Raw genomic sequence first — 27656 nt, forward strand, 5'->3', positions numbered from 1 at the left:
TTTAAAGACAAACTACCCCGACCGCACGACCAATAGGGAAGATTCAATCTATCCCTTTTTAATGTAAGTGACAGACCGCTTTATATAAATAAGTCGAAATAATCTCCAAACTATTCAAGTATCCGTTAACACCCAGGGGTACTTTCCCTTTAAATTCTAGTGCAGAAGAAAACGGTTTACTACATAAAACTATTTACCAGAGGAGTAGAACAACCGGTAACTGGGAGGATCAGTCTGGGAAGCAGTAATAAAAACCCAAAAAGGAATGTGGTTAAAATGAGATCTAGCCCGAGTAAAAACAACCAGTACAATAGTAGTAATACCCATATACAACAAACCGTGTTATTATATTCCATTTCAGAATCGGGAAAGGAATATCATATTCCCTCATGGTTTTAATGGTGTCCACCAAAGCCTCAATAAAAAGAAAGTATCAATAATAGACAGACCATTGCAAATAAAAGGTAAAAACAGAACAAAAAAATTTAGCCATGTATAACTTAAATTACGATATAGAGAATTTTGACAAAGTAATTTTTAATTATAGCCTTGTGTCAAGAAATACAAAACCACAAACTATAAAGATGCAATTAGGACGAATGGAAGAGAATAAACAAGGATGAAATAAGGTGAATACCATAGTAAGACCTCCTACCTTTAGATCGGCCATGAATTGGGGGAAAATGACGGAGGGGGTGACTGTAACACAAAACTCCTGGGTTGGCTTGAGAAGGGTTGTAGATGAAAAATACCAAGAGCCCACATATAAGAAATATTTATAACTCAAGTCTATGTAGGAGTGAAACCGAATGAAGAAAAAAATGTATAACAAATAACAACCACATGAGCTACGCGAATGTACTTAAAAGTTTAGAAAGTGCTTTTCTATGTGTTTATAAAAACAACAACATGGAACTATCAATAGACTGTATATAATGAAAGGCATAACGAAACAAAATGAAGTAGGACTACACCTATGTGATTGTACTAGACAGGCTTGATTTACTGTTGAAAGAATACTTATCTAAGTATATTTATCTACAGGATTTTCTTGTAAACGGCAACCACCCAGTACCTGACAATAGGAGAGACACATCAACCTGGTCTTGAAAAAGATGGTCAATTGTAAATAAACCATCGAAACGCGTTGACGCCTAGTTTAACATAATCAAGGGATTGAGCTTACTCCATAGATAACAACATTCATATGTTTTCTGGAGTGGGTTCTACAATTCAGGTTCCTTGATATGTATCCATATGACAAATAGAACTGTCTGTTTTGTTCTCTCCTTATATTCCTCTTGATCTGTATGTTTTTATTAATAACTTTTTATGAACTATTAGATCCTTCTCTAGCAAAGGATTGATTTTAACATGAAGTGGTGCTATTGTAATTGCATTTGAATGTATTTGTAATGCCTTGTTTTTAATTTTGTATAAATATCTCAAAAATTCTCCTTTTTTTAAAATAAAAAGAAAACAAAAAGAAAAGTGTATCTTGTGCAAAATATCTATTTTTTATACATGGGCTATAATGATGTAATTCATACATCATAGTGTACTGACAGGTGTTTCTCCAAGGGATCCCTTCTCTGTTTACCAAGCAGACTTGGAGCCTGAAACAGTGGCACAGGTACCTGCCCAGAGGAAGAAGGGCAGGGGGCGTGGGAAACCAGCCCCAGCCGTTCCCAGGGTCCAGGAGGAAGCAGAACCTGAGGGGGATGCTCTGGTACCTACAGGGGAACAGGTAGCCGAACTGGGAGACTTACCTGAGCTGACCCATTGGCAGCAAGAAGGGGGTCCCTCCAGGGAGGAGTTCTGCAAGGCGCAGAAAGAGTGCCCCTCTCTTATTGGTATGCGGCAACAGGATGCAGACCAGGCAGCAGGTGGAGAGTCCAAACACCATCTTATTTACTGGGAAGATGGGTTGTTGTATAGTGAGCCTAAGGTCATTGGCCCGGTGCAGCCCGTATGCTGGTGGTGCCTGAGCGCTTCAGGACCTTCTTACTGGGTCTGGCTCATGACGTGCCTCTCGCAGGACATCTGGGGCAAGACAAGACCTTTCAACGGCTTGTCACCCACTTTTACTGTCCCCAGATGTAGAAGCAGGACAGTGGCAAGAATGGAGGAAAGTGCAAGGCACCCCTTCAGCCCTTTCCTGTGGTTAGCACCCCTTTTGAGCGAGTGGGCATAGACATTGTGGGGCCTCTGGAACCCAAGACAGCCCTAGGCAACAGGTTCATCCTGGTCTTGGTGGACCATGCCACCTGGTATCCGGAAGCTGTCCCTCTCCGGACAATCACAGCCCCTGTGGTGGGCCGTGCATTGATGGGGATCTTCTCCCGTGTGGGATTCCCCAGAGAGGTGGTATCCAACAGGGGTACCAACTTCATCTCTAAGTACATGAAGTCTTTGTGGGAGGAGTGTGGGGTAACTTATGAGTTCACCACTCCTTACCACCCTCAAGGGAATGGTCTGATTGAGAGATTCAACCGGACCCTCAAAGGCATGGCAATGGGCCTCACAGAGCCCATGAGGCGGAAGTGGGACGTCTTCTTACCCTGCCTGTTGTTTGCCTACAGAGAGGTGCCCCAGAAGTCCTTAGGGTTCAGTCCCTTTGAGCTTCTGTATGGTCACCCTGTGGGAGGACCTCTGAGTCTGGTGAAGGAGGGTTGGGAGAAATCCCATGGTAAGACCCCTCAGGATGTGTTCAGCTATATGCTGGCCTTCCGCAACCAGACTCAACGCTACAGGAAACTTGCTCAGGCGAACCTAGAAGCCAGCCAGGAAGAAATGAAAAGATGGTATGACCAGAATGCCACTCTGGTCGAATTTCAACCGGGACAGAAGGTCTGGGTGATGGCGCCAATGGAGCCTTGCACGCGCCAAGATAAGTGGACTGGGCCGTATGAGGTGGTGGAGCGCAAGAGTGATGTAACCTACCTGGTTAACTTTCAATCTCCCCGGAACCCTTTGAGGGCCCTGCATGTGAACCGCCTCAAACCACACTTTGAGAGGTCGGATGTCGCAATGCTCCTGGATACAGATGATGGGATGGAGGAGGACAGTGATCCTCTTCCTGACCTCCTGGCAGCCAAGGAACAAGATGGGTCAGTGGATGGAGTGGTTCTCTTACCCACCCTGACCCCAGAGCAGCAGAGAGACTGTCACCAGGTGTTGGGTCAGTTTACATCCCTGTTTTCCCTGATCCCAGGAGTCACCAACTGGTGCGTCCATGATGTGGACACTGGAGATAGCCCGCCTGTGAAACAGAAATTTTACAGGGTAGCTGACAAAGTCAGGGTCAGCATCAAGGAAGAGGTTTCCAAGATGTTGGCGCTAGGGGTAATTGAGCCATCCAGCAGCCCGTGGGCTAGTCCGGTGGTCTTAGTACCAAAGGCTGCTGCGCCCGGTGCCACCCCAGAACTCAGGTTTTGTGTGGACTACCGCGGGCTCAATGAGGTCACTAAGACTGATGTACACCCCATCCACCGAGCTGATGAGCTTGTGGATCGGCTGGGGGCTGCCAAGTATCTCAGTACATTTGATTTGACATCTGGGTACTGGCAGATTGCCTTAACTAAGGGGGCAAAGGAGAGGTTGGGGTTTTCAACACCAGAGGGGCACTTCCAGTTCAGAGTCATGCCCTTTGGTTTGAAAAACGCCCCTGCCACCTTCCAGCGACTGGTCAACCAGGTACTGTCTGGACTGAAGCAATTCAGTGCCGCATACCTGGATGACATTGCTCTGTTCAGCTACATTTGGGAGGAACACCTGCAACACCTCTGGGATGTGTTGAAGGCTCTGCAGAATGCAGGCCTCACTATCAAGGCCAGTAAGTGCCAGATAGGGCAGGGATCTGTGGTGTACTTGGGACACCAGGTAGGGAGCGGCCAGGTGGCACCCCTACAGGCAAAAATGTATACCATTCTGGATTGGGAGCCCCCAAGACCCAAACAGAGGTGAGAGCCTTCTTGGGCCTCACCGGGTATTACAGGAGGTTTGTCAAAGGGTACGGCACCATTGTGGCCCCCTTGACAGGGCTCCTAACAAATAGCCTAAAAGGGTGATTTGGACCGATGCCTGTCAGACCGCATTTGAAGCCCTGAAAGCTGCCATGTGCACCGCCCCCGTGCTTAGGGCACCTGATTTCTCCAAGGAATTTGTAGTGCAGACAGACGCCTCAGAGCATGGGGTGGGAGCAGTCCTCTCCCAACTGAATGACAAGGGCTGGAACCAACCGGTGGTCTTCATTAGTAGGAGGCTACTCCCCCGGGAACAGAGGTGGAGCGCAATTGAAAGGGAAGATTTTGCCGTGGTCTGGGCCCTGAAGAAGCTAAGACCCTATTTATTTGGGACTCACTTCCGGGTTCAGACAGACCACAGGCCTCTCAGATGGTTAATGCAGATGAGGGGGAGAACCCAAAACTGTTGAGGTGGTCAATCTCCCTACAGGGAATGGACTTTACGGTGGAACACCGCCCTGGCACAGAACACGCCAATGCTGACGGTCTGTCCAGATTTTTCTGCCTTAGTGATGAGAACTCCCAAGGGGTTGGGTAGTTCCCCTCACTTTCAACTGGAGGGGACACGTGTTAGACCTGGCATCCTTGGCATGGTTTCCCCTGACTTTTTGATCTCTACCTCCTATGTTTTTGACTCTATGCTGGATTACGTTTTGCTGGTTTAGATGCTTTGGGCACATTGCCACTGCTGATCAGTGCCAAAGTGCAAGTGCTCCTAGTAGGGCCTGTACTGATGTAGGGGACATGCTGTAGTAGTGAACTACTGCCAAACTCGTTTTTCCCTGCAGCAAGGCTATCTTGCCCATAGGACAGAATGAGGGAGGGCTGGGTCCCATGTGTACCTGCCTATCTTCCCCCAGGAGCAAGATAGAAAATCCAAACCTGGTTTCCCAGGATTCAGAAATCGATAATACATCTTTTAGCACAGATGGTTTTTAAATGTTGTGTCTGAAAATAGCACTTTTAGAAAGTGGCTATTTCCTTGTCCAGTCTGTCTGTGGGCCTGCCTGGGTGTGCGAGCTAGAGGGAGTGTGACAGGGGCTGGGAAAGCTCCAGCAGTGGAGTGATAGCTGGCTGCCCCTGAAGGTTAGGGGGAGGAGTGGTGCTGGGCTGTGTCCTGCCTTTTACGATACCGGCTCGTCTGTCCGCTGGAGGACAGATGTCCCCGCCTCCCTGCTTCAAAGAGAAAGATTCCCCAGGACCAAGAGACTCCCACCGCCAGGGTCTGGACAAGGGCAACCTGTGCTTAAATCAAAAAACCTCAAAGGCATCAAAGACAATTTGCTGTATAAAGGAAAGACCCGTGCACACTAGAATCAGACTACTTTTGACTCAAGAGGAGGATCCCTGCTGAAGAAGAACACCAGAAGGAGACCTGGGGAACAGTGCTGCCATTGCTGTGTGTCTGGGAGCTGACCTGCTGTCTTTATTGTTCTACCTAAGAGGGACCGTTGGGACTGTGCTGTGTGCTTGGTCCCCCTCCTGCCAAGAAGAACTCTCCAAGGGCTAGAAGTAGAGCTAGCCTCCTGATCCCAGGAATCAGGGCCATCAAATTCCTGCCGTTTGACCTGCACCGCTCTGCTGTCTTCAGAGCGGGAAGATCATCCTTTCTTGCAGCTGCACCGGAAGAGAACAAGAGCGGCGTGTGCCTTGCCTCCCGCTCTCCCCCTGGTGCCTGTTTGACCCAAGATCATCGCTGCGGCCACAGGGCCTGCCTGGCCGTGCCTTCCCCCAAGCGCCGAGGGCCCCTGACCTCCATCGCTGGAGCCGCGAGGTCCAGAGGTGCCCCCCCACCGAGGAATCGCACGGAGAAGATCCCCGTGAGAGAAGAGGGGCTCTTCGTCCCTGCCACGCTGCGATTGGCCCTTGGGCCCTGACGTCATCGCTGGCGTCTCCAGAGGCCGTGTTGTGAGTGGCTTGCGACTCGCCGAGTCATCAGGAGGAAAGCCAGGAAGCAGCGCTGGGATTGGCCCAGCGCGTCTGCCAAGAGCTTCACGTCAGAAGGAGCCCGGGAGCTGTAATGCCTGCCGCTTCCCCCCCAGGTAACGCTCGAGTGTTTGCCTCAGACAAGAGCGTGTCCACCTGGGGGGAGAGGGAGGCGCTGAGTGTGTGGATCACCGGCAGCAGCCGGCGCTGAAGGCATATATCGCCGAGCCCCTCCCTGGAAGCCCGTACCGGCACCCGAGTGAAGTGCGGTACCGGGCAAAAAGGAAGATATTGTTTGGTTCATCATCCGAGTAGCCTTAGGGAGATACAGTTTGTGGGGGCATTACATTCTTACGCGCACACCCGCCCAGGGTCCCCATGAAGAGAGGGGCAGTCCTTTCCAATCCAAGACTGCTCGTGGTGCATTCGGAATTGCACAATCTTTTCCAACAGACCCTTTTTACTTTTTAAGAACACTTTCCCCAGAAGAATACTTTTGTTTCAAGAAGCATATTTTATGTTGGTTTATGTCCGTTTTAAAGTCTGCCTAAAAATATATATATATTATTTTTATAAATATACCTGTGTGGTGTCCATTTGTGGTGGTCTATTTCATTACTGTATGTGTTGGCACAAATACTTTACACATTGCCCTGGAGATAAGCCTGTCTGCTCTGCCAAGCTACCAAGGGGGTGAACAGGGATTATCTACTAACGTGTGTCCACCTTGCCCTGACTGGAGGAGAGGGTCCCTATTTGGTCAGAAGCCTTGGCCTCTGCCAACTGGAGACCCCCAATTCTAACAATGCTGCTCAAACTTGTATTTATGGTTCATTCATTGAAAGCCTTTATTATTAGGGTGAGTGCTCTGAGTGAATGTTGGAAGCTCTGACTACACTACTGACAGTGGTTCCAGTATAAAAATGTGTACACACGTTTTCAAAGTTTAGCAATGTGAAGCTATGTATGATGCCCCAGAATGCTCTCCGATTTGGTGCAAGAATTTGCAGAAGCTTGAAAGCAAAATTGATGATTTTTTCCTTTCAAAACAAAATGTTCATAAAACAATTAAGCAAAACCAAAGGGGATGACGGACAGAGTGTTGAACATTGCAAGCACTCACCCCCAGTCTACTGATCTGGGTTTAATCCATCATCATTCTTTAGCTCACTCCGCCACCCCAGTTCAGACATGGCCATATGCAAAGCACAGTCCATTCCGAACTGCTAAGCCATGTCTTCCCTGGATCAAAAAAAAGCATCCTGGGGCCGGTTTCTGGCTAATCAACCGTCATCAGCCAGGCTAGCTTGAATCCAGTGGCAAAGTAAGCAAGGGCCCCACGCCTGGGCATACCCTGCCAATTTAGGGCGAACAAAGCAAAACCACAGGGTATAATGGGCGGAGTGTTAAACATTGCAAAATTCAAGCAGGATAAAAACTACATTTAGTTATACCACCGTAAAATTTTAGGTACCATTTCTTTGCAGCATTATTTAGTAACGTGTTGATGCATGCTAGTAGTTCCCAAAAATATTCATAATAGAAAATCAGTGTAACGAGTTTCAATAAAATTATTGGAAACAAAAATAAACAAGCATCAGCAAAGCAGGCAGGTCTGAAATTGGTGGTCAGCTTTTCAGTTTTGTTAATGTGCAACTTGTTTTGGCATGGTTTTTGTAAAAACGTATTAGTGTGGGAGCTACCAGGCCAAACATTGTCAAAGGCAAAAGGTGTTTTTGGGTTCAAAAAGCACACACTGCCACAGTTACTGCCACTGAGCAAAACTACTTTATATGCCGATATGCCCCTTGTGAAAGAGCAGAATAAACTCAAAAGATCACGGTCAACGCCAGACCAAATTAGGGGCCCAATTATTAAAGAACGTCTCAAAAGTGCACCCATGGTATATGTCCGTGCCTTAAGTCCAGCTATATGGCTTTCGTAAATACCCAAGAATGTACAGGAGTAGGACAAGAAATAGAATTCCTAGAAAATATTTGAGAACTGCATTTTAGCATGGGCAGATATGCATGTGCAGATTTGCTCAAGCAAAAATCTGAGTGTTTGCAAGTACACTTTCCCTCCAACCACTTTCCCCCCAACCCTGGAAGAAGGGTTATGTCTGCCATTGTCAGGAGTAAATTGCCAACTTTTCACAGCATTGGAACAGATTACAGAAGAGCTGTTGAAAACCCTTAAAACATGCAAGTTAGTAAGTTTGCACAGACTCAAAAGGGCATTCTAACCCTGGAACTATTGACTACCACTACCTTCAGCCCCAGTATGTAGATCTGCGGAAGCCTGGCAACATAACAGGATTGCACGTATTCAAACACTACTAAGGTATGAGCCCTAGCATAATCAAAGAGGCTATACCAGAGCTCTTGCATAATGAGATTGCTGCCATAATTGGGCGCTGCACTACATGACAGCAAAGGGACAAGTAGATTTTGTTACAGGAGAATTCGAGGATAAACTTAGAGCTGCAGATTAAAGGGACTCTCAATTTAAATGTACTTCTACTTATTGGACATTGTAAAGATATTCCATGAATGTATCACAGCAGGGACATTTCCCATGAGACCTTTCAGGACTCATAAGAGATACTGGACCAGTTATTAATTTGAAAAAGGTTTTGTGTTGAAGGCTCAGTGGGATTTACAGAGGAATAATTGCATAACATCCACTCACTAGTATATTAACATATAAAAACTATTGTTGAGTGAACATAATAGGTACATAGTGTCTCTAAATGGGATCAGAAATCAATAGCAAATACGTGTGTTCAGAAAAATGCCCTCAAAGGCATGACTTCCAAAGTTTTAAAAGAAACATGGTATGAAACTATCTTATTCTGACAGGATGCAGCTCCACGTCATAGGTGCTCGTCCTGAGAATCATTGATTGCCCTCTAATTGCAAGGCGAAGGCTGCACCTGCCCCGGTAGAAAGGTTATCCACCAAAGGTAGTATGCGGCTACGGTAGATGGGGGGAGATTGGGAAGGAAGAGTGTTCATAAAACATGATTCTAGTCAGAATGCATCTGTCGAGAGCCACTTCACAGACTGTGATTGGCTAGATCCCATCAAACTATATCGTGCCAAGGCAAACCTGGCAACTGCACGGAATGCTGCTTTGCGAGGGGCCGATGCTTGTGTGAATTCCAATAAGTATGGATTTTCCCCTGTCAACTGTGGTCTAACCCTCCGTGCAACTATACGAGTCAAAAATGCCACGAGACAAAATCCGATCTCTCACCAGAGGAAACATAAATCGCCAGTTATTTTTGACGTTGTTGTTGCCTGAAAACTGCTGGAAACACAGTAAAGTTCACGAGTTTTTAAAATCAGTAGTTATTTTTAAACACAGTGTTCCACACTCTAATCCCCAGGTGCGGCTGCACATGTCGCACTGCCCTAAAGCCGGGGCTGCAGGGGACAGTGTACAGCTGTACTCCATCTATCCCAAACACAGATGCGACCAACAGATAAAAGCAAACACACAGGCAGCACTGTGAGGCCCCTCTGGCACAGGTACTCCACCTACGAAACCCCCGCCATCCCCAACGCCCACATGTTAAGTAGTCTCACCCGAATTTTGAAAGCTGCCCGGGGCTAACGCATTGCAGAAACCCGGGGGAGAGGTCAGGAGTCAGGACTAAGGGAGGCTATGGTCGGCATTCATTTCGGCGGGTAAAGTGCGCAGTGACACGTGTAGGGAAGCGGTTGTTTCAAAATCCGAGAGAACACAGCTTCACCGTGCTGGGAGAGTTTGCGTTATGGAAGGATGGGTGATACCTTGCGCGAGGGTGGGGGTGCTGCACCTTCGCGGAAGACTGGGAAGGGGATCGAGCGGCGGGGAGACCTCTTGCTGCAGAGATGCACATTGAAAATAGTTGTACCTGCGGCAGGGAGTGCTGTATGTCCACGGATTCAGCAGTAAGCGGGGATACAGCGGATGACAGGGGAAGAGAGAAGAGACCGTATATATACCCCAGTGAGTAGGGGGCACCGTCTCGCGCCTGTCATTGGCTGCTACCAATCTTATTGGCTGGCGATTATTGAATGAATTCGTCAGCCACGCCCAAGTATTCGCATTACACCACGAGGTAGAGCAGGATATGTGCCTTCGGCACTTGCCTGTTGAGCCTTACACACTTTGGCACTAAGCCATTTTTTTAAAACCTTCATAACTTTTTTTCCAGAAAAAGTTTGCACACCAAATTTGCACCTTTTTTTCCTAACAACAACCCTGGGATTGTAAAGGTACCTGTGGATTGTAGACTACCCTGGAAAGAACCGAGAAAATAGTCAAAACACAGCTACATTTTGTTTTTTTAGGGAAAAATGGGAAAAAAGTGCTGCGCAAGAAGGCATACATATATATTTTTTAATTTCAAAAGATTTTATTAGAAAGAAATTTTAAAAAACACAGTATAGTAGACAAAACGAAGGCAATACTGGTCTTGCTATCGCTACAAGCATAACTATTGATACATTCTGGCTTGCTGAGACGCTTGAGTGCTGGTTATACATAATCAACTTATATCCTTGGCGGTTCCTCAACGTTCATATGCGTTGCCTCCGTCGGTCGGAAGGGACAGTGTATAGAGGAGAGTAGGAGGAAAGGCGAGAGGAAGATAGAGAAACGGACGCAAGTGTTGTGAGTGGTAGGTTGCTTTGACTACAGAGTTTGCTAACGGGCGGCACCAGGGGGTTAGGGGTGGGGGGGAGGCCAGTGATGGGGTCTGGCAGTGCGGTGTGTTCACGGCGGTTTTTGCGAGTCAAGGTATTTGTCCAGGGAGAGCCACATCTCGTTGCCCGGTCCGCTTGGGGTGTTTGATTTTTTGTTATGTTGTCTGCTCCCCTTAGGAAGGTGACCCAGTTGAACCAGACTTTGAAAGTGGCTTTCCCCGTGTCCTTCCAGTTAGAAAGGATTGTCTAGTTGTCGCCGCGAGGAGTAGGTCAATGAGGCTCCTGTCGCTAATCGAGTGTATCTCTGGGGCCATGAAAGCGTTTGTTATGCTGAGGATGTCTAGTTGTAGTGTGTACCCCGTTACATTATAGATGAAATCTCTTAGTTTCCCCCAGAATGTCTTTAGTTAATGGCAGTGGATGATCATGTGTGCTAAGTCTCCTTTCTGTTTCTGGCAGTTCCAACATAAGCACAAACTCAGTATTTAAAAAATAACATAGTGGTTGGGGTTGGCTTTACTAATACTTCTACCCAAACTAACCCCTTTTGGCAACCTTAGGATAATGAAATACTGGGTAAAACATATGTTCTAACCTATATCTTACAGTTTGCCTGCAATGTTTTGATGGCAGTAAATAGCTCTGTGCTATATTAGGATTGTAATTTATGAACTGCAAGTAACAAAAATGTCTCTCTGACAGCACAGTAACCCAATGAGCTAGCTACATAAAAGAAAGTTCTCTGTGCTGGATGGTACATGTTCTTAGCAGCGGCTTATTAACCAACTGAGATACTTCATGGTGAGTTAAACCTGCCACTAGACACAATTTGATCTCTATAACAGGTACATTAATCACTAGAGTTATCGTGACATTTTCATTGTTGCCTGAAAATTTCCTGGACACACATGGAACTCTGAGGCAGGTGCTTTTAAACCCATGTTATATTTCAAAACACAGCACCCCCTTGAGCTCGACGCTGGGTGCCGTGGTTCCAGTCACAGTACCCTAAAGCCGGCCTTGCATGGAACCCAGAGTTGATCCCATAAAGCCATACATTTTTGATAGACTACATTCTGAATTCAGATAGGGGTCATTTATGTAGATCCCTTAAGGTTTCCCAAACAAACTAACTATTGAAATCAAAAAATAATGAAAATAAGTAAGACAAAAATAGCCTTTGTTGACAAGATTTTCAAACACAATTTTTTTGTGTCTGTGGCCAATGTACAAAAGCAATATGCTGTTATGTTCGATAGACTCTTCCGGTTGAGGCATTAAAACAGGTTCTGGGTATCAAAAAGTAGAACCACCTGGCTTGGCAATTAGGAACAGTTTAAGTTTAATCAAACAAGAACAGCCGGGAATAGCAGCCACATCTCTTGCAGTTGCGTGCTGGAGTTCAGTTTGCATTAGGTTCATGGAATGCTTTAGACTGTACAATGGGTGCAATAACGTGAAGCTTGCTCCCCTTTGGACAGGAAATAGTACAATGGTTCATAAATTGCATGTTTAGATGCTTGATCTCACTCTTATAGAAGGGGCCATAAATACCAACTGGAGGTCACATTCTGAGGTAGTTCAGTTGGCTGTGTGTCATGTGTGTTATCTAGGGTGACCCTTACTACAAGGCATTGTTTGGGCTTTACCTGATGAGTTCAACTGACCAGCAGCTCTTGTATCGTGTCCTAGGGCCAAATGCAAGCTCTCAGGATTCCTGCCACATCCCACCTCTCTTGACTATCCCAAAATATACTGGCATGATTCCTATCATTCTTCCGAACACGTATGAAAGAACACACATCTACTACCCTGGACCATATTACATGCTGTTGGTAATAGCTAGCTGCAACTGGTGTCCCCCGGTTTGTTTGAAAAGGCTTAATGGCTTTTACAAGTGTGCTACCATGCATACGCGAGGTCAGGTTTCAGGTGCCATGAAAACATCTAGAAAATCCACCAGAATAACTATCACTCAACAGACATAATGGCCTCAATGTGAACCCTCCAAAAGACAGTCCTCATCAAGTTAACCATAAGCACCTGTTTCTTGTTACAAAACAATTAGAACACAAACTTTGTGAATATTCTAAGGTACCCTCTAGAAGACAGCCTCATCAAATTAACCACCTGCACCTGTTCCTTGCTATAAACAATCAGAAAGTGACTTTTATGAACATTTTAAAATACCTTCTAGAAGGCATCCTCATCAAGTTAATTATCTGCACCTGTTCCTTGTTACCAACAATTAGAATGCAACGGAAGCACGTCCAAAATCTGGAGCTCCATTCCCCCTCACATCAGAACCATTCCCTCGTTTGTAAAATTCAAAAGCCAACACAAAATTCTGTTCCTCAGTCGTGCCCTAGGGAGTCGATAGGAGCACTTGGAATGGGGTAACTGACACCGTACTGCTCCAACATCATGTCCGCGACTCTACGAAACAGATGTTCCCTTGACTACGAAGCAGACCCCTCAACAACGCCCTGCATTATTATTGTGTCGTTCTCTTATCTCGTTTGTTGTAATCTCTACAATGTATCCTCTGTAAAGCGTTCTGATACCCTCTGGTCAGGCCAGCGCTATATAAAACATCTAAAATAAATAAAATAAACGTTTGTGGTCATTTTAAAGCAGTGCCATTAACAATCATGTGTAAAACAAAGACAAGCTGTCTCATTTAAAGACCATTCACACTCTTTCTCCTCGCTTAGCCTCTTTGCCGGGCCACTTTCCTGTTTCCCGGTTCCACAGCACTGTCTTGCCAGGCCCCTTGTTTCTTCCACTTCTACCTCACCACAAAGGACATCCTGCATTAGTCTCATACCTGGATGGAAAAACAAGAAGAAAAGGAGAGACGCATTAAGAGACTTGTTTTTACTATGCGCTGAGTTCAATCGTAACATCATGTTTGCAGACAAGTTAACCAGTATTTTTTTTCAACTTGTAGGGTTTGATGCTAGAATCATAGAGATATAAAAAGCTTTCATAAGTTGATATCTTAAAATATATAGCTATTACTAAAGTCTTATTATTTGTTTGTTTATTGATAACATATCTGCTGGTACCATTCATTGGAATAGACCAGCCACGGCATCTTTTAACTTCACACGCTCGCTCCATCCCAACCTCCTTCCCCCTGGAATTTGCCGCCGGAGCAGTGTCTCCTGTAAACCGAGGGCAAGTCTCGAGAGGATTCGGGAACTAGCGTCACTGGCCCATTGGAATCACCTGGGATCCAGGTAGATGGCTTATGGCAGCAGGCCCTCTGCTGTGCATTTATTTGTGTGTAAGAGTGTGTGCATCTCACTTATTTCTTTAGGTATTACATCCTTGGGCAATAGGTCATTTACTGCTTGAATCTTCGAGGGGTTTTTGAGACTTGTTCCGGCCAGCTGTGTTATGTTGATCTTAAAAAGGGTCACTCCAAAACTGTAGGAGAGTAGGGTCTGCAATCCTATGATCACCCCAGATTTTTGCTTTTTGCTACACTGGTTTACGACTTCTCTGGCTGTGGACATGCTAATCAGACCCACAGCCTTGCTGTTCTCTCACTAAATTGACACGTGTACCTTAGGTGCATTTACCAATTGGTACTGGGCCACCTTATCAGACCCTGTAACTCAGGGCATAGGTGTACCCAGGGCCTACATGGGGCTGCAGCATGTATTATGCCACCCCTGGCTGGCCATCTAAATCTGACACAATTGGCTGCACGACAGCTGGGGCAAAGTGGTGTAATCACCCTTTGCTGTAGATATAGTATACCTATATCTAACCCTAAAATGGACACATGTATTCCTATCAGTCACTCCTATGGCAGGCCTTAACAATCCTGAAGGCAGAGTGCTTGGAATTATGTGATATGGTGCTCTGGCATGAGCTGAGCCCGTCTGCAGCTTGCGGAACCAAGTCCTAATAGCTGTTCTATGATAACGCGTACCATATACTCTTAAGTGCATTATAATCCTCGCGGTTATTTGCTATCTTTGGTATCGCTTTATCAAATCATGTCGAGTAAGGTGTCATACGAATTGGAATACTAACCCCTCGCCAATTCTGGCGATGGGGTTAGCATTCCACCCTTCTAGAGGGACACGACATATATGTAACTGTGAACCCCGGTTAAAGTTAACTCGAGCCTTAGCATCACAAAATGGATGCTGCCACCACAGACACAAGTCTGACCCCCTGCAGCTGGGAGTCCTTCCAGCGAGGGGAGCTTGGACAAAGGGTTTCCTGTCGGGGGCGGTGCTAGCACCATCCCAGACAGGGTTTTGTGTATCCGAGGTAGGAAGGGCTGAATAGGAAGGTGACTGCAAGTGGCACCCCGGTGCTCACTATGCATCTGCCAGTCTGAACCGGTTCCAGGGGCACTTCAGCCCCTGAGCTGGGGAAAGTCCGGCATGGGAGAGGGGTGTAACCACCCCCCTTCCTGGTCCCACCCATGGGCAGGACCTAGTCCCGTACCAGCCCCTTTCTTCAGTATAAAGGTGGGAGCAGGGACCCTTCCAAATTAGATAATTCCGAATCTTGATGACTTTCCACGAAAGAACTCTTGAACCTTTCAGAAGACTCTCCCTTGTGGCTAAGGAGTAGCCACCCTGCACCCGCAGGCACCATCCAAGCATCGCGGTCTGCTGTAAGTCTCTCCTCCGGATCAAGACTGCCCAGCTCGATGAGAACCGGCTTCCCTGGCACCTCTGACCTCTACCTGCATCATCAGCCCAGCTGAGATTCGTGGGTGTGGCGAGACCTCGAGGGACCGGCCATCTTCAGGACTGTACGACGCTTGCCCAGCAGGACCGCCGAGGGATCCTCGAGTGAGTGCTTTGGGGTTTGAGAAGCCCTAACCCTGAGCAGCTCCAGCACCGAAGTCCAGCCCCCCCAGCATCCACGAGATCTGCGTGGGGCCCTTCTGCTCTTTGCTGCTCACCGCGTTGCCCGGCTACTTGCCTGCTGATTTGTAGCCCTCTTGACGACGCACCACGATGACAACACCGCTGGTCTGGTTGCTCCAGACTGGCCCTTGCTCCCCTCCAACAGAGGAGCTCCCCGGACCTTCCTGGTCCACTCCAGACGCCATTTTGAGTCCACCGCGTGGGCTTGCATTTGCCAAGACTTGTTGCCCCAATCCTGGGTCCAGCGACGTCGACAGCAGATACCATCGTGGGACAGCTCGCACCTCCATCCTGGTCGCCGACAATGCCTCCTGGTCCGTGAGACTGCAGAGCCCAGCATCGCCCACTCACCTTGTCGAGGTGACTTCGTCCGGTGCCATCCTGGTGCCCACCTAATCACTGGCTAGTGATTCAGAACTTGGTCCCCTCTGCTTACAGTTGTCTTCCATCTTCGATCTAGGCTTGGATCACTTCGAACTTCATCACTGGTCGCCTGCCAGCAACTTCTTCTTTCAAGCTCCATAGACTGCAACAAGGATTCCGGACGTCTTTTCAGACCTATGCATCCGCAGCCCCTGGGCTAGGTAAACTCTCCATTTCGGTGCACCAGCATAGCTTAACTATCCAAAGGTCCAGATCCTTTTTCGTTTCAGCTCTATCTAGTCGGATTCATCCGATAACACTAACTTTACGAAATCTAGCATCCATAGACTTTGTCCCGCATCCCGCGTGAGAGTGCACACTCTGCACCCGATCTCCCTAGGCCTCCTGCTAGTAATCTGAAGGTTCAGTAGTCCAGTCCTAGCGATCCTAAAGCCTATTAGCGTAGTACTTACCTGCTAGTAATTTCGCATTCCACTTTTAGAGTATATGGTTTTTCGTGCCCCTCGGGCATTTGTGTAAATTGTGCGACTTTCAGTATTTTCTTAAGAGCTTTGTATTGTGCTTAGCGCCCTGTCCTCATAAAGAGTCCAGGGCTGTTGTGTTCTAAATAAATATACTTTATTTTCATAACAACTTGTGTGGTGTCCTTTCACTTGGTGTTCAAGGGGTATATGTGATGGTATAACAGCTGGGTTAACACGCCCTCTAGAGTTTAGCCTAAAGACTGCTCTTGTCCATGCTACTATGATAGCTGGTCTAACGGTTGACTTACAACCAATCATCAATAAGGGTCGTTTGGAATGATACACAGTGATCACTAGAATAGTGAGCACTACATATCAGGCCAACTTCTCACAAAAATCATAACAAGTGTTTTATTGTGAATTTAGGTAGTGCAGGAAACAGTTGCTTTGTGGTGTACTGAACTGCTAAGAGTGGGACCTTTCTGCAAATCGATGCAATGCTAACATTCACCCCTCTAGTTAAGTTATCAGCTACTACCCTGGCTGTTAGCGTCCGTGTCTTGCGTATGGAGGTTTCCCGCTTGTGGTGTGTGTGTTTCCCTTGGCATTGGGTGTCCTAACCAGGAGTCTCCCTCTTATTTTTAGGGTAGCCTTTTTCTCACAGGCACATATTAGTTGTAGGGTGCAGCACAGCAAGAGCAAGATTACAACCACTGGTAGCAAGGCCTTGCATAGGCCTGCGATCCACCTTGGTAGCAAGGCACAAGAAGGTTGCAAACACTGCTGTATGTTGTGCAGTACTTGGATGGCGATTGACAGTGTGCAATTGTCCAGGTCATTTATGGGGATGAAGGTAAGGCAGGCTGTACCTATCTTGGCGCATATGCCCCCTTCCAATGCAGTCATTATGGCCAACACATACCGGTGCTGCATTGCCATAAGGGGACTTGCATACATTTCTTCTTTGATTGCGTTGAGGTTATTTTCGGTGGTGTTCATAATTTTCATCAGTTCTTACCTGGTGATCTGCAGCCACCAAGAATTGTCCTTGGATTATACGGTGAAGAAGGGGATTGAACCTTTTACACCTATTTGCACATCAATCAAGATCCAGAATTGTTCAGGAATGTCCTTGAATCTGTCCCAGCCAAAGTACTCAGATGATCTATTGTGTGTACTTGGTATAGAAGGGTGGCGCCTTTGCTCATGAGGTGGTGATGCAGTGCATAAAGATCTTTTCCAGCTATAACCAATGTCCGCTTGGAGAAGGTGAGCATACCTCCCTCCAGTGTTGGACAAGCTGGACGTAGGAGTGCTCGCTCCATTGCCAGTAGTAGTCCATCAAGGTGGAGGTGCCCTACTGCATATCATTATTATAGGTTAATCTCTTACAATTGCTCTTCACCCTGATGGGTATCGTCCCCTTCCCCCTGAAATACAAGGAGTACACTGGCAGCTTCCTCACTACTATGGGTTTCTCTATACCCTCCATTCAGGTGTACCCTCCTGCCTCTGAGTTCCAGGTGTCTTGGCATTGTGTCAGTAGAGTGTCGCTCAACCTGCCACATTGGGACGTGCTATTGCTATTGTTCGCCAAATTGATGGCTCTGCCGGTAAATTGAGTGTTAGGGGTGTTCCACCTGTTCAAAATATGGCTCCAGTTACACTAAGGGCTTGCCACAGGTTGATACTTGTGCAGACACATTATTGCACTGGGTTGGGGGCTTGGTGAGCTCAAAGAAACTCTTGTGGGGCTAGTTGTAGGCCCTGTGATCCAATACCGTGCCTGCCCCTTTTTCTTGAGTTTGTCAACTCGGACTGGATCTCATCCAGCTCTATTAGGATATAAAGGACTTCGGTGCAACATCATATTTGGTTAGGTTCACTGTGACTTCCTGTGGTGCTATGGTGTTGGACTGGAGTTTGGCTTTTATTCGGTATAGGTATAAGTGTATGAGGCAGGTGTGGTCTATCTTAACCTACTGCATGGGGTATCAATGAGCAAAATAGCAGGAGTTGGTAGACCCTTGGCTCCCTACTGAGGGCATGTGTTGTGAGTGCGCTGTGTAATGCATGCAGAATGCCGTCATTGTGTGTGGTGAGGTTGTATGTTAAATGTGTTAAATCCCGGGATGACTCATGCTGGACTACTTTAACTGGCGACCTTGGCTGAAACTTGACCTGTTCCTTTACGGTGACACATAGCTGAAAAAACATCAAAGCACATAGAGTAAAAGGCAATACACGGGTGAATGTTTTTATTCAGGGTATGAAAGATTCAATGTAAAGTCCGGGGGGAACCCCAAGGGCGCTCTTATCCCCAAAGTGTTTGCAAAGTCTGGGGACAGCCTCGCAGACACTTCAGTCTCCAAAGTGTTCGTAGTTCATATTGGAAAAGTCTGTGATGGTGACTCCTTTGGGGGTAGTGGATTGATGGGTCCAAGCAAATATCTGACAATTACCTTTCCCCTTCAACCTTGACAGCTGTTAGTGTTGAAAAGATTACTTTGAAGGGCCTTTCAAAGTTGCTGTCCCTCCACTAGTGATTAAAATTACGGATCAGGACTTGGTCACCGGGCTGCAGCATGATGTAGGGTAGGTCCACTGAGGTTCACACCACATTTCTTTGGGTAACCTATTTAGAGAGGAGTCTGCAAGCTTTGGTCAATTCAGATATATATTCACTGAAAAAACCATAGGTTTTCAGACATTATAGTTAGGAATGTGGATTTAAAAAACCTTCGAAATTCACTGAAAAAACCTTAGGTTTCAGGGACGTTATAGTTAGTTGGACATTTCACTCATAGAAAACCATAGAAATTCCCCTGCTATAGTTCGTTGAGATAACTATAACTCGCGCCCATGCAATGCACTGCTGATGACTTCACATATTACATCATTCATGACATGGTCAGTGACATCACTGATGACATCACTGAGGACACCTCAAATGACATCACTAATGACATCACTGATGACATCATCCAGTGACTATGTGTTTCTATAAAATGTAAATATGTTTTATATTTATATGCCAAGGTATATTGAAGAATGAATGGGTGTATAAGACTCAGGATGGATGATTAAGCAGGTGTGTAACTTACTGTATAACCGAGCGATCGATTGTGTCTTACTTAATGGATGTGTTAGCGACTGATACAGACATTCACACAGTTTAGGTTGTCAGTTGGTGTGTAAGCAATTGCATGGGTTGGTTAGCAGTTAAATGAGGATCTATATGGGCTATTGGTTGGTTGTCTGAGTTTCTGTATGGGTGCCTGAGTGTCTGTGTGGGTGGGTGGGGGGGGGTGACTCTCTGCATAGATGTGTGAGTGGATAATTCACATGGTATATCTGTTCAAGTCTATATCTGTGAAGGGCTGTGAGTCGGGTATGAGTGTCTTGGTGAGTGAATGGATGCCTCAGTGGTACATGTGTGAGTAACTGCATATGTGAAAAGCAGTATATATTAGTGTTTAAGTGTATAAATTACTATATGTGAGACTGAGTGATTGTGAGAGTGCCTGTATGGATCAGTGTGTGCTTGTATTAGTTATTGTATTAGACTGTAAGTATGTGTTAGTATATGTTTAAATAAGTGAGGTGGTATATGTATAACTGTACAGGTGAGTAAATACAAGTGTGATTCATTATTTCCATTACTGACTAGATGTGTGAATAACTCTATTATTGAGAGTTGGTGTGAGTGCCTGTATAGATATGTGACTGGATATGATAATGCTGTATTGATGGCTGACTGTATGTATGAGTGACTGTATGGGTGAATGAATGGATGTGTGCGTCGACCTAGGAATTAGAGAGTGGATATGTACTAATTGGAATTGGTGTATTCATGGAGTCGAAAATTATAATATGTATTTTAGAGTGAGTGTATCAAGTGTTATATTAGAGTCTGATGAGGTGTATCAGATTTTCACATGGATGATGTCATCAGTGACGTCATCAGTGATGTCATTTGAGATGTCATCAGTGATGTCACTGATCATGTCATGAATGATGTAATATGTGATGTCATCAGCAGTGCATTGCGGGGCGCGAGTTATAGTTAGCTCAACTAACTATAATAGGGGAATTTCTATGGTTTTCTATGAGTGAAATGTCCAACTAACTATAACGTTCCTGAAACCTATAGTTGTTCAGTGAATTTCAATGTTTTTTTTAAATGCTAATTTCATACTTTAATATGTATAAAACATATATTTAAAAAAAAAATTTAAATAATATTTTTGAAATATATAATGATTTCTTTTACATTTAAAAATGATGTAATGTATTATATCTTCAAAAAAAAATGTATCTAAATAATATATATATATTTTTTTTTAGAAAACTAGAGTCCTGTGCCAGTAGTCTACCAAGCTCCATCAGCACGCGAATCCTATCCGCCATATTGAAATGATGCGCATTTCGTATCTGACGGGTTTCTGGCACCGCATCCCGCGTAAGAACATTTACATATGAGGTCGCGCCAGATGCTACTTTGGTATGCGACGGGCACGCAGTACCAAACCGTGTGTTACGTCATGTACGTATGGGGTCGCGCCCGCTGCGTATGCGAAGAGTGCACGCTGCCAGGCCCTGTGTTACATCATAGACGTATGGTGTTGCGCCGGGTACACCATTCCCTCATTTTTTTGTATCTCTCAAAACTATATCTACAAAACTTTAAAGTGTATATGAGAGCAAGCGAAAATCTAAAATATTTTAAACATTTGTATATTTCTAACTGTATATTATAGTAAATATATTTTCTCAAAATCGCGTCGGGTGCGGTCTCCGTGTGCGCTGAGTGCGCGATTGCCATGTGACCTAAAAAAAAAGCATTTGATTGGTACATAACATTTCCCATTGTACCAGTTGGAAAACGCTACACATTTTAGTCATTCTCTCTACAGCATTTTGAAAACTTTTTGCTATGTACACATATCTTACACTACACACAACATGCAACCATCATCTTCATCAATATTCATGGTCTGTAAAGTAGCCTTTCACCTGTGATAGGCAGACACCTAAAAGTTACATAACCAAAGTTTTCCCCACTGCCAGAGGTAACATGGTTGTATACTCTGTCCACAGCACAATGTAATGTGGTTTGGCTCCGGGGCAGTATCATGCATAGATAATTAGATAATGAATACACGGACACAGATAGATAGTGCAAGTGGGTACGGGCACGTGCGCTCAACACCTTTTTATTACCAGGGTCACATATCCAGTAACGTCTCTGCTGGATGCGTGTCGGGTGAGTGTAAGCCAGCCCTCAGGGAATGGTTGCTGCTAGCATCAACTACAACAGTCATCATTGAATCACACACAGAGATTCAACAATAAAAGAGTCAATTGTTTGTGCTGCAGTAAGGTAGGGACAGTAGATGTAAAATAATACAGAAAACATTCTATCGTACAAGAACCATAACTTGTGCTATACTCAGTCACAGGCAATAGATCTGAAATAATACACAAAATATTGTATCATAAAGGGTCCAGCAGTTCTAGTGAACTCAGATAAACACATTAAAAGCATTCAGCATGTACACAGCCAGTGATGATGCGTGCTGCGGGCGGGCCGTACTAGGAGCAATGTCTGTTGCCATCAACACTGCATCATCTGCAATAGCGACTTGATCTCAATTGTGAACACTGCTGTCTGCAATGTAGGCCAGAGAGAACAGTCAGCAAGGACCCACAGCTACGTAAGGTGGACTTGAGCTACACAGTTTGTCATACGAGAAGCAACAAAAAGCGTGTGTGGAGTCTGCGATGATGCGTCTGCGTGGTGCGGACAGAGCGCACTGCAGCAATGCCTTTTCCTACAGGACTGCATCATCTATAATACCGACTCAATCTGAATTGTAAACACTGCTGCCTGCAGTGTAAATTGAAGGCATTACTCACACAGACATCCATGATTACTTTTTCTCACTTTATCTTCACAAAATACAACAACATAAATTACAGAAAACTCTGCAACAAATAAATCAAAACAATTTGAATTGCGATTTCTTCTGTCCACAGTGTAGACTATTTAGTGTTCTTTTGAACTTGCACGATGAATTTCACCACTGTAGTAAACCTATAACTTATCTAAAAAAAGTTCTTCAAGCAAGTATACTAAAAGGATATTCTGTATATTTCAATAGAGGTTGTAGTTAGTTGTCTACTGGATTCTGTAATTAAACAATCACCACTCGATCTGAATTGTGAGCCCTGCTGACCGCAGTGTAGGCCAGAGGCAGTGGTCATTAACGCCTCACAGCCACGTGCCGTTGGATTCTGAAGCACAGACTTTAACTTCTGACATCCTCAATCATAGAATCAAGACCCCGTTTCACTGTTGGGACCTGCTGTACCACGGTGTACTCCACCGACTGGTGTCAACCAAGCACAGTAATCATGTACAACTGTTAGCTACGCAAGCACAGAGTCTGATGCACCTCAACGGAGGGAGTTCTATGAAAACCAAGCAACAAGCAATATCAGACATTGTCCATTGTGGGATCAAGACACCGTTCCACTGTTGGGACCTACAGTTGGTAGCACCTGGTCGAAGGGAGTACTGTCATCTCCACTCTCAAATGCAGTTCTAACATCGCCCGTTGTGGGATCAAGACACCGTTCCACTGTTGGGACCTAGAGTTGGTTGCACCTGGTCGAAAAAAGTACCTTCATCTCCACTCTCAGATGCAGTTCTAACATCATCCATTGTGGCATCAAGACACCGTTCCACTGTTGGTACCTGTTCGACTACTGTGTTAGTAGTATACAGAGCACTCCACGCTGCTGGGCCTCAGGCTGGCGTTGTGTCCCTATGTCTCGGTAGCCAGTGTTGATCTCAGGAACCTTCTGAGCTCCCAGACCTCGGCCCAGCAGCTTCCGCCAGCACATGGTGAGCCCTCTTTCACATACGGCGGTGTAGAAAGATGAACTGTGGGGCATATATGCAGACACGTTCGCCATTCCAAAAGAGAACCACACCCAGAGAACCGTGCCTTTTATTCATACCCCTATGCTAGCCTTGCGTACGCCGAGCCAGCCCACTACACTAAAGATTATGGGGGTGGGCACGTGCTACGTTTCTGTAATCTACCCTACTGACAGTACTATCATGGTTGCGTCCACTGTCTACTTCACTCAATAGAACATCAGTATATGTTGACATGTACATGTCTGTGCTCTGCATACTCAAGTCTGTCCGGCACATCCCCTCAACACTTTGCATTGTATACTTTTATAATCAAGAATCACTTGCCACCTTCACATATACTTTGCTCCCATCTCTCCCTACATTCTGTATTGTGTAACAGAGGTGCTATGCCATGTTTGGTTTCTGTACATGGCTAGCCACAGTTCCCACAGTACGTAGTGTTGTGTGTGCTAGGTGTACATGTTGTTTGTCATGTTGTATGTGATTATACAAGGTAGCACGTTTATTCACGAGCAGTGGTTTCTCCTATTTACATATTGCTGTCTTAAAGAGCACACAGAAGTTTTTCTCACAGGTGAAAAGTGCGATCACAATGGCAGTCATTCATTACTATGCAAAAATGTCCAACTACACGATGCTTCTAAGCTTACAGTCCGCAATCTTGCGTACTTTCTTGAAAGCACGCCAACTCCCACTATCAGACCAACATTCACACAGCTTTCTAATGCCAGTTATCTGCTTCTCAATAACATGCACTCCTACGGAATGTGAGCTGGCATACCGTATGTCCTTACTGTTTGAAACCGAGTAACTTCCTGTGGCAATGTCTATACCCACCCACACAAAGTAACTCCCAAACTTCAACTTGGCCTTCAATCCCTAATTTGAAAACAGATTTCATTAAACTAACCAAACTAAAGCGCCTTTGTTCAGAACAGAAGTGTCCTCCACTTCTGCAAAATAAATGTATCGACTGCAGATAGCACAAACTTCAAGTAAAACAGAATCCTTTTTAAATTCGAACCTCCCATTACGCTTTGTGAATTGTTACACATTTTTCAACACATCTCACACTCAAGGTCTGGCACACTTTTTAAACACAGTCTCCTCCGTCCTTCTCACAGCCTTTTAAACTGTTTTTGGTATAATACCAGACTTTATTCATTCGATCATCCCTGGAATAACAGGAACAGTGCCCAAAGTTCTTGCTCTCTTTGCGGCCATCCTACTACTATTTTTGCTTGTAAAAAATGGCTGTGCTCCCCGTGGTAACAAGCATGTCCAACAGAATATGTCTCTGTGCAAAGCTACATCAATACAGTTAAAAAAATAGAACTACTTTTCGGCTGCCTGCCTCTATCTATTATCGGAGCCAGCTACAACATGACATTTATTTGCACATATGCAATCTGCGTGCAACCATCTTTTTGTTGCAAAACTTGCCCATTCGACTGGCGAATGGATGTATGCTTTACCAACATCCCAACAATCGCTCCCGGTATCCAGCAGGTAATGCAGTATCTTAAAAACCAGGAACTTGATTATTCAGGCAGTGGAGAAATGGCAGATGCAACGGAAAAAGGTATCGTGGCGGAATGGAATTTCTGCACAGCTGCAAAAGATCTCCTGCAACATGCGACCTTTCACAACATCGCAGATTGCCTGCCAATTCAAATTGCCGTTCCAACATTCGAGGAACATTACTGTCCCTTCGAGGATATGAATTGGATCGCTTCACTTTTCTCACACGATGGCTACAGTGACCTCTTGGAACATTATGCATCTGAAGCCTCTGAGGAATTTCCGCACTGCAATCTCCAAGACTTGTAAGAAACTCACATTATTCTTGGATTGAACTTTCCCATCTTTTTTTACTATTTCCTTTAAAAAATGTAATACACTAAAATTGTATTACTTTCATATAATAACTTTCTAAGTATGTTCAAGCATTTGAAGTCTGTTTTCATTATTGCCCCTTACGTCTCCACTTTACCCAGAGATCGGTGATGTATGGCCTATACAAATACACTATTTACTTGCTAAATTAGCCTAAACCCAACATCCATTTTGAAACCATGTCTATTCTTTGTGCATACTTCTCTCTGCCTGCCTGCTATCCACAAAGCCCTTTCACACAAATTTACTCATCCTCGGCCATTTCTCAGAAGCTGGCGATCAAGATAAAAAAACACGATATTGTTTAGGAGTTGGTTGAGGCAGTGTGGTAATCGTATCATACCTTTATTTTTATTAGAAAATGTACTCATTCATGTCAAATAGCTATTGTTTATGTCACATGGAACTGTAACATGTAATATGGAATTCACTGAAGCAGGAGCTTCAGATTGAATACAGCAGAAGCGGTTGGAGTTTGCCTAATGTCGATGCCTTAGCTCTCTGCACAAGCATGTTTTTGTGAAACAGCTAAAGACAATAATGTATAGTTTGACCAGAAGGGTACCGAATGTGCTTTTTAGAAGCGCTATGTTTGTGTTCCTCCTCAAAGTTCCGATGTGGGTAGAACTATTACCAATTCTGACACGCACCAGATTGAATCTACTGTACAAGAGATTGCTGACTGTTCTACTGTTGATAATTTTGTGTTACAAAAAAAGAGTACCAGGGTACCTAAAAAGTTTGATGATTACATTTTGCAATTTATTTTCTTTGTTTTTCTAAAGGATACATGTGGTAATGGTATCCTACCTTTATTTTCATTATAGAATTTAGAGTCATTCAAGTGTAATAGGTATTGTTTATGTCACATGGAACTGTAACATGTAATGTGGAATTCACTAATAAAAGAGCTTACGTTTGAATACAGCAGAAGCAGTTGGCGCTTGCCTCAGCTGGATGCCTTAGATCTTGCACCAGTGGGTCGTTTATGGCACTTAAATAAAGACACTTTTTTTTATAACTTTCATACTCCATCCCTTTATTACACCAGCCACTTTCTTAGACACACCTGATTTCACCATTTGTCTTTTGTGGCATTGCAACATTCTTCATTATATTCTTCACAAGTATTTCTTTATTCCTCCTTGCTAAAACGCTGCATTCGACTCTTCAGACCGGTAGGGGTGAGTAATTTGCTTCCCACTCCCTGAATAGTATAAACGCATACTAACACTACTTACACAGATATGCTGCAGCGGCCACTATCCTAAAGCACCCACAGCACATGACTTTACAGCAATCAGCTCACAGCTTAGGCTCACGGTTTCATCCAGAGTCTTCAGACCGGTACCAGTGAGTAGTTTGCTTCCCACTCCCGCTATACTCTAAACGCACACTAACACCACCTACACAGCTATGCTACAGGAGCCAGTATGCTACAACGCCCAGAGCACATCAGTTTACAGCACTCACCTCACGCTTTAGGCACACGGTTTCATCCCCGAGTGTACCGCACCTCACCTCAGCACCATCTAGCTGTGCGCAAAACAGCACTTTCACACCGTTAGGGGTAAATACTTCGCTTCGGCCAGTATACTACAGCACGGCTGTAATGCCAGAAACCGGTCCCAGGAAGCTTGTTTCCTTTCCAGTAAAAGAATTGGCTTGGTAGTTTGGTCTGCCCTGTTCCCATGATGCACTGGGCCAGGGACAGACTGATTTGCATGTAGCCAGGTTCTGAGCTCGGATGGTGCAGTGAGCTAAAAACGGTGATGGATCAAGCCCTGATCTTCAGACTGGGTAGGAGTGTTCTGCTTAATTCAGATACTCTGTCCATCACCACCCCCTTTTCTGAATCGTTTTGTCCACCATAAGCGTGGAAGGGTATGCTCAGATGTGAGTCCCTTGCTCACTGCACCATCAGGATTCAAGCAAGCCGGGCCGAAGACGGCTGTAATGCCAGAAACCGGTCCCCGGAAGCTTGTTTCCTTTCCAGTAAAAGAATTGGCTTGGTAGTTTGGTCTGCCCTGTTCCCATGATGCACTGGGCCAGGGACAGACTAAATTGCATGTAGCCAGGTTCTGAGCTGGGATGGTGCAGTGAGCTAAAAAACGATGATGGATCAAGCCCTGATCTTCGGACTGGGTAGGAGTGTTCTGCTTAATTCAGATACTCTGTCCATCACCACCCCCTTTTCTGAATCATTTTGTCCACCATAAGCGTGGAAGGGTATGCTCAGATGTGAGTCCCTTGCTCACTGCACCATCAGGATTCAAGCAAGCCGGGCCGAAGACGGCTGTAATGCCAGAAACCGGTCCCCGGAAGCTTGTTTCCTTTCCAGTAAAAGAATTGGCTTGGTAGTTTGGTCTGCCCTGTTCCCATGATGCACTGGGCCAGGGACAGACTAATTTGCATGT

General features: G+C 45.3%; 1 protein-coding gene across 1 annotated transcript in view; it reads right to left on the minus strand.

Annotated features, from left to right (window-relative positions):
* LOC147703759 (nucleoside diphosphate kinase A-like) overlaps nucleotides 1-9892 on the minus strand; it is a 184440-nt gene extending 174548 nt beyond the window's left edge. The window contains exon 1 of the mRNA XM_086928970.1: nucleotides 9853-9892. The gene's annotated coding sequence lies outside the window, so the exon portion shown is untranslated. The remainder of the gene's footprint in view (nucleotides 1-9852) is intronic.
* Between the last annotated feature and the right edge of the window lie 17764 nt (nucleotides 9893-27656).

Source organism: Lissotriton vulgaris, chromosome 7, assembly GCF_964263255.1.
Source record: "Lissotriton vulgaris chromosome 7, aLisVul1.2, whole genome shotgun sequence".
Lineage (NCBI taxonomy): Eukaryota > Metazoa > Chordata > Amphibia > Caudata > Salamandridae > Lissotriton > Lissotriton vulgaris.